Raw genomic sequence first — 10475 nt, 5'->3', positions numbered from 1 at the left:
AATGGTGTAATTCTTAACAGTGGCCTCAGGTTTGTTCAAGTCTTTGATCTCTTGTTCTACAACAGAGATTTCTGATTGTAGTAGGGCGGTCTTCCGATCAGCACTCTCAATGAGAATATCTATTAGTGTGATGGAATTCTGGTTCAGTGAATCTTCCCATTTGATCATGAGATCCCGGTCTAGATCATCATAGGTCGGGAAGATGTTGGACCGTAGCCCTCTGGGAACTAGTTTGAGTTTCAAGTAATGTTTCAGGGTTGCTCCGTCCCACCAACGGGAGTTTTCCTGTTTCTTTAGTTTTTCAAGTTTAAAAAACTTTTCTCTTAAACCCTCTATGCGTGCAGGACCTGCCGTGGCTGATGCCTGGTGTGTGGGCATGCCCTTGGCCAGGTTCTCAAAAAGATCTGCTGCTGCTCTGTCCCTGTCCATGGTGTGGTGGACAGTTAAGCGTACAAATTGAGGTCTAGTGGTTCAAAATTTAACGTGGAGGCGCCCAATCTGCAAACTCAAGAAACACTTCAGTGGGGTTTTTAGAAATTCAGATCTCTCAGGCGCACTACCTCGGTTATACGTTACAGAATGTAAACTGACAGGTTGCAATGTAGTGCGTGAAGAGCAGGCGGAAAAACACCCTTAACCGTCTAAAAAGTCAAGGGACTAAACAAATATATACAATTGTGCTCTCGCTACTACAAAAAAGTATCACAAACAGTACATTGACTGATGAGTATTTAAGGAGACAGAAGCAGATTCTTTGGTGTGTTCTTGATACAGCAAGAAGATGGTTTATTCTCTCCAGACTCAAGAAATGTTATGCAAAGCCGACACGTGTTTCGTCGTGTACAGTTGAGTCAACACGACTCTTCAGGGCTGATGATACAAGAATAACATATACAGAATCAGTAATGCATCTTGCCGTTGTTACATACTGCAAATGGTGACAAGGTGCAACCAACATGCAGTAGTGCCGTGCGTCTGGGTTCGCACGTAATGGTATTGTGTAGTGGTGACGCCAAAAAATTGGGAAATGTGTCACTCCAAGGCTGTGAGTGGTTGCCCTTGGGTGGTGGTGCACAGACGTGAGGTCTTGTGACATAACGCTTCGGTGTGTGGTCATGTTTAACACATACACGGTGATCTCGCACTCCGAGGGTTCATGCAGTAGTGAGTCAATTGAAAATCAAAATTGGTGAGCTATTGTGTGGGGGTGTAGGTGAGGGACTATAACGGTAGCTTGACGTGGTTTGCCGACGGTGTTTATCCGTGATGTTTATGGGCAAGCAAGATGTTCCGTTACTGCGCACATTAAAAAATGTGTGATTAGATAAGACATGCTACTCTCTCTCGACATTATGGATTGTTTACCTTGGAGATTGGTATGTTCGTGGTACTTGGCATTAGGTCTGGGCTAATATCCATGTATTGGACGTTACTTGTCGGAGAGAGACTAAAGGAAAAAGTATATACAAAAGGGATCATTAGGAAAGGCATTCTAAAGGGGGGAAGGCACCTATTCTGTAAAATAGATGGCGGACAAAAAAGCGGTATTCTTACCACAATTCAAATGTGACTACACAGAAACGGTCTGTCCCTTTAGGATAGTCACATAGAAAGTACTTATGAAATGGCAATCTGCCGTTTAGAATGTCAGAAATCTTCGTGTTTGTCCACTCTGTATGAAAGGGGATCGCAGAAAGAAAAATGAGGGAAGAAAAATCAAGTTTGTTCTAACAACTAAATGCGCGAAATAGCGCAATGTTACAAAAAGACATATTACTTCTTTTGAAGAAATGGGTCTATAGAGCACTACGTTAAGGAAGTACCTGACTCCTGGTGTGTCAGGTTCTAACAACTAAATGCGCGTAATAGCGCAATGTTACAAAAAGACATATTATTTCTTTGGAAGAAATGGGTCTATAGAGGACTAAGTTAAGGAAGTACCTGACTCCTGGTGTATCAGGAGGTAGCCGAGAGGGGATCCGTCTTATATTGGGCTTGCTAGAGACGGGTGCGTCTCTAAAGAGGCGGTGCGCTGAAAAACGGGAAACAAGAGCGCGTGTTAGTTCTTAGAAAGCCCAGTACTGTGGGCTTTAGAACATGCAGTGGTGACAGCGAGAGTTCGTTACCGCTTACCTAAGTTTTGGTATCCCTCCTCCTATGGTTCCCGGTCGCCGTCTCTCTGTACGGACACGTGACCAGATGGGAGGGGTTACTTTATAGAAAAGGGTAGACATCAAAGATGTCCACGTAGACAGTGGTGTGGAAAAACGGGTTCGCCATCTTTAAGTGGCAAAAGTGCATCACAAAATATGTACTCAGTTCTATGCAGAAGTCGTCTCAGTTAGGACGAAAAAGAAAGTCGTTTCATAAAGGAACTCGTAATGTCTCAGCCTGCCTAAAATAGGGGGGCTTTTTTTGTAGTTTGAGAGTAAAAAAGTAAAAAAGGGGTCGCAGGTGTAGACCGTTAAGAACGTGAATGTAACACATTACCGGGTGTCTGAGGGTGGAAAATCCATGTCGTTCACGGCTGGAAAATTCCAAGGAACATTATATTGGATGAGAAAAAGAGTTCCTCTCATCACGGATGAAGAGGTGAGAATGGAGCCATACAATGCTACATGGTTTAGAACAGGAGGCGCGTAATGGTGGTTAGTGTGCACATAAGTACTAGGATCACAAGACCCAAACGAGGTAAAGATCGTGAATTCAGTGATCTAAGTAATTGGGTTGATGCATGCTCAGTGGCCAGATGTGCCGTGCTGTAAGCTGACAGAAAGTTGTGATGGCCTCTAGAGTGAAAGTGCCCACCCGCACCTCTCGTTAGTGAGCGTGTCATTTTTATCAATGGATTCAAAATACATTACAATTAGTTTCTTGAACAGTATGATCATTTAACAATATTAGACCTGGGTATTGGTCAGAAGTATTACATAGTACAGCCGCTCATGAGATCATGCATCAACACAGTACAAGTAGTAGTTATCTTCATTAGCTTCATAGTGCATTGTAAGTATATCTGGAAATGTCTGTATTTGACACTGTGAGTTCCTCGCAGATCAAACATTAGAGGTTCAGTAAGTCTTTGTAGAAGAAGGGTCCCCCGGACGGCTGCCTAGTCGCCCAAGAAGAATTGAAGCTCAGGGTCGTAGTTGAGCCCCTGTTCCACGCATTGTAAACGCATGATCCAAGTCGCCTCCCTACGTCTGAGCTTCAGTTCGCGGTTGCCCCCTCTGATGTCGAGGGGAATCACATCTATGCCGAAAACACGTACTTTGATATCATCTCCCAATGGTTGACATTCTGCTACGTGTAAAGCCACAGGGTATTTGGGGTCTCTCCTCTGTATTGCTCTTATATGTTCAGAAATTCTTTCCTTAAATGTCCTGATGGTGCTGCCTACATAGATCTTTCCACACTGGCATTCTATTATGTATACTACAAATTTAGTCAGACACGTGATGTTGTGTTTAATTTTGTAGATAACTCCATCAGGGCCTTTAAAAGTCTTAGTACCATGTTTACCCCAAATGCACATGGAGCAAAACCCACATTTGTGGAAACCAAGACCTCGTGTGGATAACCAGTCCCGAACAGATGTGTTGTGGGGGACTGTAGGGCTTAGTTTATTTCTCAGGGTGAAGCCCTTTCTGTATGTGATGGATGGTCTGCTCGGAAGAAACTCTTTAAGAACAGGATCATCCGTTAAGATTTTCCAGTGTTTGTTGAAGCTCTTTTTGACGTGATAGTTAAGTGCATTGAATTCAGTGATCAGTCTGATTTGTTGTTTGGAGGACTCAACCTCCGTACGTGCTTTCAGACAATCTGGTCTAGAGATGACTCTGGATTTACGTTCTGCTTTCAGAAGGGAAGAGCTCGAATACCCTCTCTTTTGAAATCTGTTTTTCATGTTCATGATACAGTTATCGAATTCCATTGCTTCACTGCAGTTACGTTTAGCCCTAAGGAATTCTCCATATGGGATAGACCGTAACTGATGCTCAGGGTGAAAGCTCGAAGCGTGGAGAATGGAGTTACAGGAGGTTGGTTTCCTGAATAGTTTGGAATGCAATTGGTTATTCTTCACATAGAATTCAAGATCTAAGAATTCAATGTTGGTAAGGCTGTGGCGCATAGTGAAACTGATTTCCCATAAGTTGTTGTTTAGATACTTAAAGAAGGACTGGAGAAGTTCCTCGGATCCTGACCATAAGAGAAAACAGTCGTCAATGTATCGCCCCCAGTAGACTATGGAGTCAATGTATGGTTCGCCTTTGGTACCCCAGATTAGGTCGGTTTCCAAGGCCCCCATAAAGAGATTAGCGAAGGAGGGTGAAAATTTCGAGCCCATGGCTACTCCCTTCTTCTGTCTGTACCAATTCCGATTAAAAATGAAAAAGTTATTATCTAGGATAATCTTCATCATGTGTAGCAGCATGTTGGTATGTGCCCATAGTGAAGCTGGTCTATTTGAAAGAAGTTTGGTAATTGCACTGATGCCTATTTCAGGATTGATGCTGGTGTACAGGGACACCACATCCAAAGTTACCAGTCTAGTATCTTGTTGCCACTCCAGGTCTGACATGATGTTCAGTATGTGTTTTGAATCTTGTACGAAAGATGGAAGGTTCTTGACTAGAGGTCCCAAAAAAAGATCCACATATTCTGCGATTCTTTCGGTGGGGCCCCCAATCCCCGATACTATCGGTCTGCCCGGTGGAAATGGTAGATTTTTGTGAACTTTGGGTAGGGTATACAGCCAAGGATACGTAGGTCTGAAGACTTTGAGATACAAGTACTCATTGTCATCAAGTAGACCAGATTGTTTCCAGTTCAATAGGAGTCCATTTAGTAGTATTGTTAATGGACCCATAGGGTTATGGTTAATAGGCTCATAGCAAGAGTCATCACTCAGTTGGCCAAGGACCTCATTGTTGTAGTCATTGAGATCCATGACCACCACGTTACCCCCTTTGTCCGCTTCCCTGATGATAATGTTGTGGTTGTCGCTAAGAATAGAGAGTGCTAACCGTTCCCCCTTGGTCAGGTTGTCTCTATATCTAAATTTGGTGTCAAGGTTCTTGATGTTGGTACTATTGAGATCCTCAAGGACGTGTCTGTGGAATTTGTCAATATTGTTGCCCCCCGCCAGTGTTGGAGTCCATTTGGATCTACTCTTAAGGCCACTCGTGATACTGTAATCGGTCTCGACGTCAAGCTCCTCAAGGAGCCTTTCCATTTCAAGTGGACTATCTTCCCTGTCTGTCAAAGAAAGAAGCAGGTGTGTGGATTGCACATCTTTAATGGTCAAAGGTACATTGTCAAATACAGTAGGGATGTGTCTAGGTTGTTTCTGCACTTCATGTGATCCAGCAAAATGTTTCTTGAGTTTGAGACTACGTATGAACTTAAAGACATCAATTTTGGTTTGACATATGTCGCCAGTGGAGTAGGGATTGAAGTTCAAACCTCTGCTGAGTAAGGATATCATATCGGGTGTCAAAGGAAGTGAGGAAAGGTTTATGACTTGTACTGTGTCAACAAGTGTGGTTATTTCCTCTGTGTTCCTGACCTCAATTTCCTGCGATATTCCTCGCTTGTCCCTGCGTTTCCCCCTGTGGGGTTTGGGTCTGTAGCGGCCCTTGGTGGCTGAGTCCTGTTGCCTCTCCTTACTCGTTGCATCTCTAAAAAAAACGTTGAATTATGAGGTTCTGCGTTGGCCAGAATTTCGTTCTCTATGTCGCTGAGTCCAGTAGAACTCAGAGAGGTGGTGCTGGAATTGGCAGAGTTGGTGGTGGTGGTCCTGCCGGTTTGTGAGCCTGCCTTAGGTTTCGGGATTAAGGAGTCATACTTGCGATCAAAAGTGTAGATCCTGCCATTTTTATAGTCTGCCTCATCCCTTTTGATTTGACGTGCCTTCCTGCTCTGGATTTCGGATTGGTGTTTCAGAAGAATTTCATCCAGAATGGTGTAATTCTTAACAGTGGCCTCAGGTTTGTTCAAGTCTTTGATCTCTTGTTCTACAACAGAGATTTCTGATTGTAGTAGGGCGGTCTTCCGATCAGCACTCTCAATGAGAATATCTATTAGTGTGATGGAATTCTGGTTCAGTGAATCTTCCCATTTGATCATGAGATCCCGGTCTAGATCATCATAGGTCGGGAAGATGTTGGACCGTAGCCCTCTGGGAACTAGTTTGAGTTTCAAGTAATGTTTCAGGGTTGCTCCGTCCCACCAACGGGAGTTTTCCTGTTTCTTTAGTTTTTCAAGTTTAAAAAACTTTTCTCTTAAACCCTCTATGCGTGCAGGACCTGCCGTGGCTGATGCCTGGTGTGTGGGCATGCCCTTGGCCAGGTTCTCAAAAAGATCTGCTGCTGCTCTGTCCCTGTCCATGGTGTGGTGGACAGTTAAGCGTACAAATTGAGGTCTAGTGGTTCAAAATGTAACGTGGAGGCGCCCAATCTGCAAACTCAAGAAACACTTCAGTGGGGTTTTTAGAAATTCAGATCTCTCAGGCGCACTACCTCGGTTATACGTTACAGAATGTAAACTGACAGGTTGCAATGTAGTGCGTGAAGAGCAGGCGGAAAAACACCCTTAACCGTCTAAAAAGTCAAGGGACTAAACAAATATATACAATTGTGCTCTCGCTACTACAAAAAAGTATCACAAACAGTACATTGACTGATGAGTATTTAAGGAGACAGAAGCAGATTCTTTGGTGTGTTCTTGATACAGCAAGAAGATGGTTTATTCTCTCCAGACTCAAGAAATGTTATGCAAAGCCGACACGTGTTTCGTCGTGTACAGTTGAGTCAACACGACTCTTCAGGGCTGATGATACAAGAATAACATATACAGAATCAGTAATGCATCTTGCCGTTGTTACATACTGCAAATGGTGACAAGGTGCAACCAACAAGCAGTAGTGCCGTGCGTCTGGGTTCGCACGTAATGGTATTGTGTAGTGGTGACGCCAAAAAATTGGGAAATGTGTCACTCCAAGGCTGTGAGTGGTTGCCCTTGGGTGGTGGTGCACAGACGTGAGGTCTTGTGACATAACGCTTCGGTGTGTGGTCATGTTTAACACATACACGGTGATCTCGCACTCCGAGGGTTCATGCAGTAGTGAGTCAATTGAAAATCAAAATTGGTGAGCTATTGTGTGGGGGTGTAGGTGAGGGACTATAACGGTAGCTTGACGTGGTTTGCCGACGGTGTTTATCCGTGATGTTTATGGGCAAGCAAGATGTTCCGTTACTGCGCACATTAAAAAATGTGTGATTAGATAAGACATGCTACTCTCTCTCGACATTATGGATTGTTTACCTTGGAGATTGGTATGTTCGTGGTACTTGGCATTAGGTCTGGGCTAATATCCATGTATTGGACGTTACTTGTCGGAGAGAGACTAAAGGAAAAAGTATATACAAAAGGGATCATTAGGAAAGGCATTCTAAAGGGGGGAAGGCACCTATTCTGTAAAATAGATGGCGGACAAAAAAGCGGTATTCTTACCACAATTCAAATGTGACTACACAGAAACGGTCTGTCCCTTTAGGATAGTCACATAGAAAGTACTTATGAAATGGCAATCTGCCGTTTAGAATGTCAGAAATCTTCGTGTTTGTCCACTCTGTATGAAAGGGGATCGCAGAAAGAAAAATGAGGGAAGAAAAATCAAGTTTGTTCTAACAACTAAATGCGCGAAATAGCGCAATGTTACAAAAAGACATATTACTTCTTTTGAAGAAATGGGTCTATAGAGCACTACGTTAAGGAAGTACCTGACTCCTGGTGTGTCAGGTTCTAACAACTAAATGCGCGTAATAGCGCAATGTTACAAAAAGACATATTATTTCTTTGGAAGAAATGGGTCTATAGAGGACTAAGTTAAGGAAGTACCTGACTCCTGGTGTATCAGGAGGTAGCCGGGAGGGGATCCGTCTTATATTGGGCTTGCTAGAGACGGGTGCGTCTCTAAAGAGGCGGTGCGCTGAAAAACGGGAAACAAGAGCGCGTGTTAGTTCTTAGAAAGCCCAGTACTGTGGGCTTTAGAACATGCAGTGGTGACAGCGAGAGTTCGTTACCGCTTACCTAAGTTTTGGTATCCCTCCTCCTATGGTTCCCGGTCGCCGTCTCTCTGTACGGACACGTGACCAGATGGGAGGGGTTACTTTATAGAAAAGGGTAGACATCAAAGATGTCCACGTAGACAGTGGTGTGGAAAAACGGGTTCGCCATCTTTAAGTGGCAAAAGTGCATCACAAAATATGTACTCAGTTCTATGCAGAAGTCGTCTCAGTTAGGACGAAAAAGAAAGTCGTTTCATAAAGGAACTCGTAATGTCTCAGCCTGCCTAAAATAGGGGGGCTTTTTTTGTAGTTTGAGAGTAAAAAAGTAAAAAAGGGGTCGCAGGTGTAGACCGTTAAGAACGTGAATGTAACACATTACCGGGTGTCTGAGGGTGGAAAATCCATGTCGTTCACGGCTGGAAAATTCCAAGGAACATTATATTGGATGAGAAAAAGAGTTCCTCTCATCACGGATGAAGAGGTGAGAATGGAGCCATACAATGCTACATGGTTTAGAACAGGAGGCGCGTAATGGTGGTTAGTGTGCACATAAGTACTAGGATCACAAGACCCAAACGAGGTAAAGATCGTGAATTCAGTGATCTAAGTAATTGGGTTGATGCATGCTCAGTGGCCAGATGTGCCGTGCTGTAAGCTGACAGAAAGTTGTGATGGCCTCTAGAGTGAAAGTGCCCACCCGCACCTCTCGTTAGTGAGCGTGTCATTTTTATCAATGGATTCAAAATACATTACAATTAGTTTCTTGAACAGTATGATCATTTAACAATATTAGACCTGGGTATTGGTCAGAAGTATTACATAGTACAGCCGCTCATGAGATCATGCATCAACACAGTACAAGTAGTAGTTATCTTCATTAGCTTCATAGTGCATTGTAAGTATATCTGGAAATGTCTGTATTTGACACTGTGAGTTCCTCGCAGATCAAACATTAGAGGTTCAGTAAGTCTTTGTAGAAGAAGGGTCCCCCGGACGGCTGCCTAGTCGCCCAAGAAGAATTGAAGCTCAGGGTCGTAGTTGAGCCCCTGTTCCACGCATTGTAAACGCATGATCCAAGTCGCCTCCCTACGTCTGAGCTTCAGTTCGCGGTTGCCCCCTCTGATGTCGAGGGGAATCACATCTATGCCGAAAACACGTACTTTGATATCATCTCCCAATGGTTGACATTCTGCTACGTGTAAAGCCACAGGGTATTTGGGGTCTCTCCTCTGTATTGCTCTTATATGTTCAGAAATTCTTTCCTTAAATGTCCTGATGGTGCTGCCTACATAGATCTTTCCACACTGGCATTCTATTATGTATACTACAAATTTAGTCAGACACGTGATGTTGTGTTTAATTTTGTAGATAACTCCATCAGGGCCTTTAAAAGTCTTAGTACCATGTTTACCCCAAATGCACATGGAGCAAAACCCACATTTGTGGAAACCAAGACCTCGTGTGGATAACCAGTCCCGAACAGATGTGTTGTGGGGGACTGTAGGGCTTAGTTTATTTCTCAGGGTGAAGCCCTTTCTGTATGTGATGGATGGTCTGCTCGGAAGAAACTCTTTAAGAACAGGATCATCCGTTAAGATTTTCCAGTGTTTGTTGAAGCTCTTTTTGACGTGATAGTTAAGTGCATTGAATTCAGTGATCAGTCTGATTTGTTGTTTGGAGGACTCAACCTCCGTACGTGCTTTCAGACAATCTGGTCTAGAGATGACTCTGGATTTACGTTCTGCTTTCAGAAGGGAAGAGCTCGAATACCCTCTCTTTTGAAATCTGTTTTTCATGTTCATGATACAGTTATCGAATTCCATTGCTTCACTGCAGTTACGTTTAGCCCTAAGGAATTCTCCATATGGGATAGACCGTAACTGATGCTCAGGGTGAAAGCTCGAAGCGTGGAGAATGGAGTTACAGGAGGTTGGTTTCCTGAATAGTTTGGAATGCAATTGGTTATTCTTCACATAGAATTCAAGATCTAAGAATTCAATGTTGGTAAGGCTGTGGCGCATAGTGAAACTGATTTCCCATAAGTTGTTGTTTAGATACTTAAAGAAGGACTGGAGAAGTTCCTCGGATCCTGACCATAAGAGAAAACAGTCGTCAATGTATCGCCCCCAGTAGACTATGGAGTCAATGTATGGTTCGCCTTTGGTACCCCAGATTAGGTCGGTTTCCAAGGCCCCCATAAAGAGATTAGCGAAGGAGGGTGAAAATTTCGAGCCCATGGCTACTCCCTTCTTCTGTCTGTACCAATTCCGATTAAAAATGAAAAAGTTATTATCTAGGATAATCTTCATCATGTGTAGCAGCATGTTGGTATGTGCCCATAGTGAAGCTGGTCTATTTGAAAGAAGTTTGGTAATTGCACTGATGCCTATTTCAGGATTGATG

General features: G+C 43.5%; 2 long non-coding RNA genes across 2 annotated transcripts; both read right to left on the bottom strand.

Moving 5' to 3' along the window:
* Window positions 1-744: 744 nt before the first annotated feature.
* Window positions 745-1607, bottom strand: LOC144766781 (uncharacterized). Its single transcript, XR_013597926.1, has 3 exons — window positions 1555-1607; window positions 1366-1447; window positions 745-870 (listed from the first exon to the last, which is right to left on the bottom strand). It is a non-coding gene; the product is annotated as an uncharacterized LOC144766781 (long non-coding RNA).
* A 5098-nt stretch (window positions 1608-6705) lies between these two features.
* LOC144766780 (uncharacterized) lies at window positions 6706-7568 on the bottom strand. The gene is made up of 3 exons (XR_013597925.1): window positions 7516-7568; window positions 7327-7408; window positions 6706-6831 (listed from the first exon to the last, which is right to left on the bottom strand). It is a non-coding gene; the product is annotated as an uncharacterized LOC144766780 (long non-coding RNA).
* Window positions 7569-10475: the final 2907 nt, after the last annotated feature.

This window comes from Lissotriton helveticus, chromosome 7 (assembly GCF_964261635.1).
Source record: "Lissotriton helveticus chromosome 7, aLisHel1.1, whole genome shotgun sequence".
Taxonomy (NCBI): domain Eukaryota; kingdom Metazoa; phylum Chordata; class Amphibia; order Caudata; family Salamandridae; genus Lissotriton; species Lissotriton helveticus.
The sequence above is the reverse complement of the archived record's forward strand: the minus strand, read 5'-3'. Positions and strand labels throughout refer to the sequence as shown.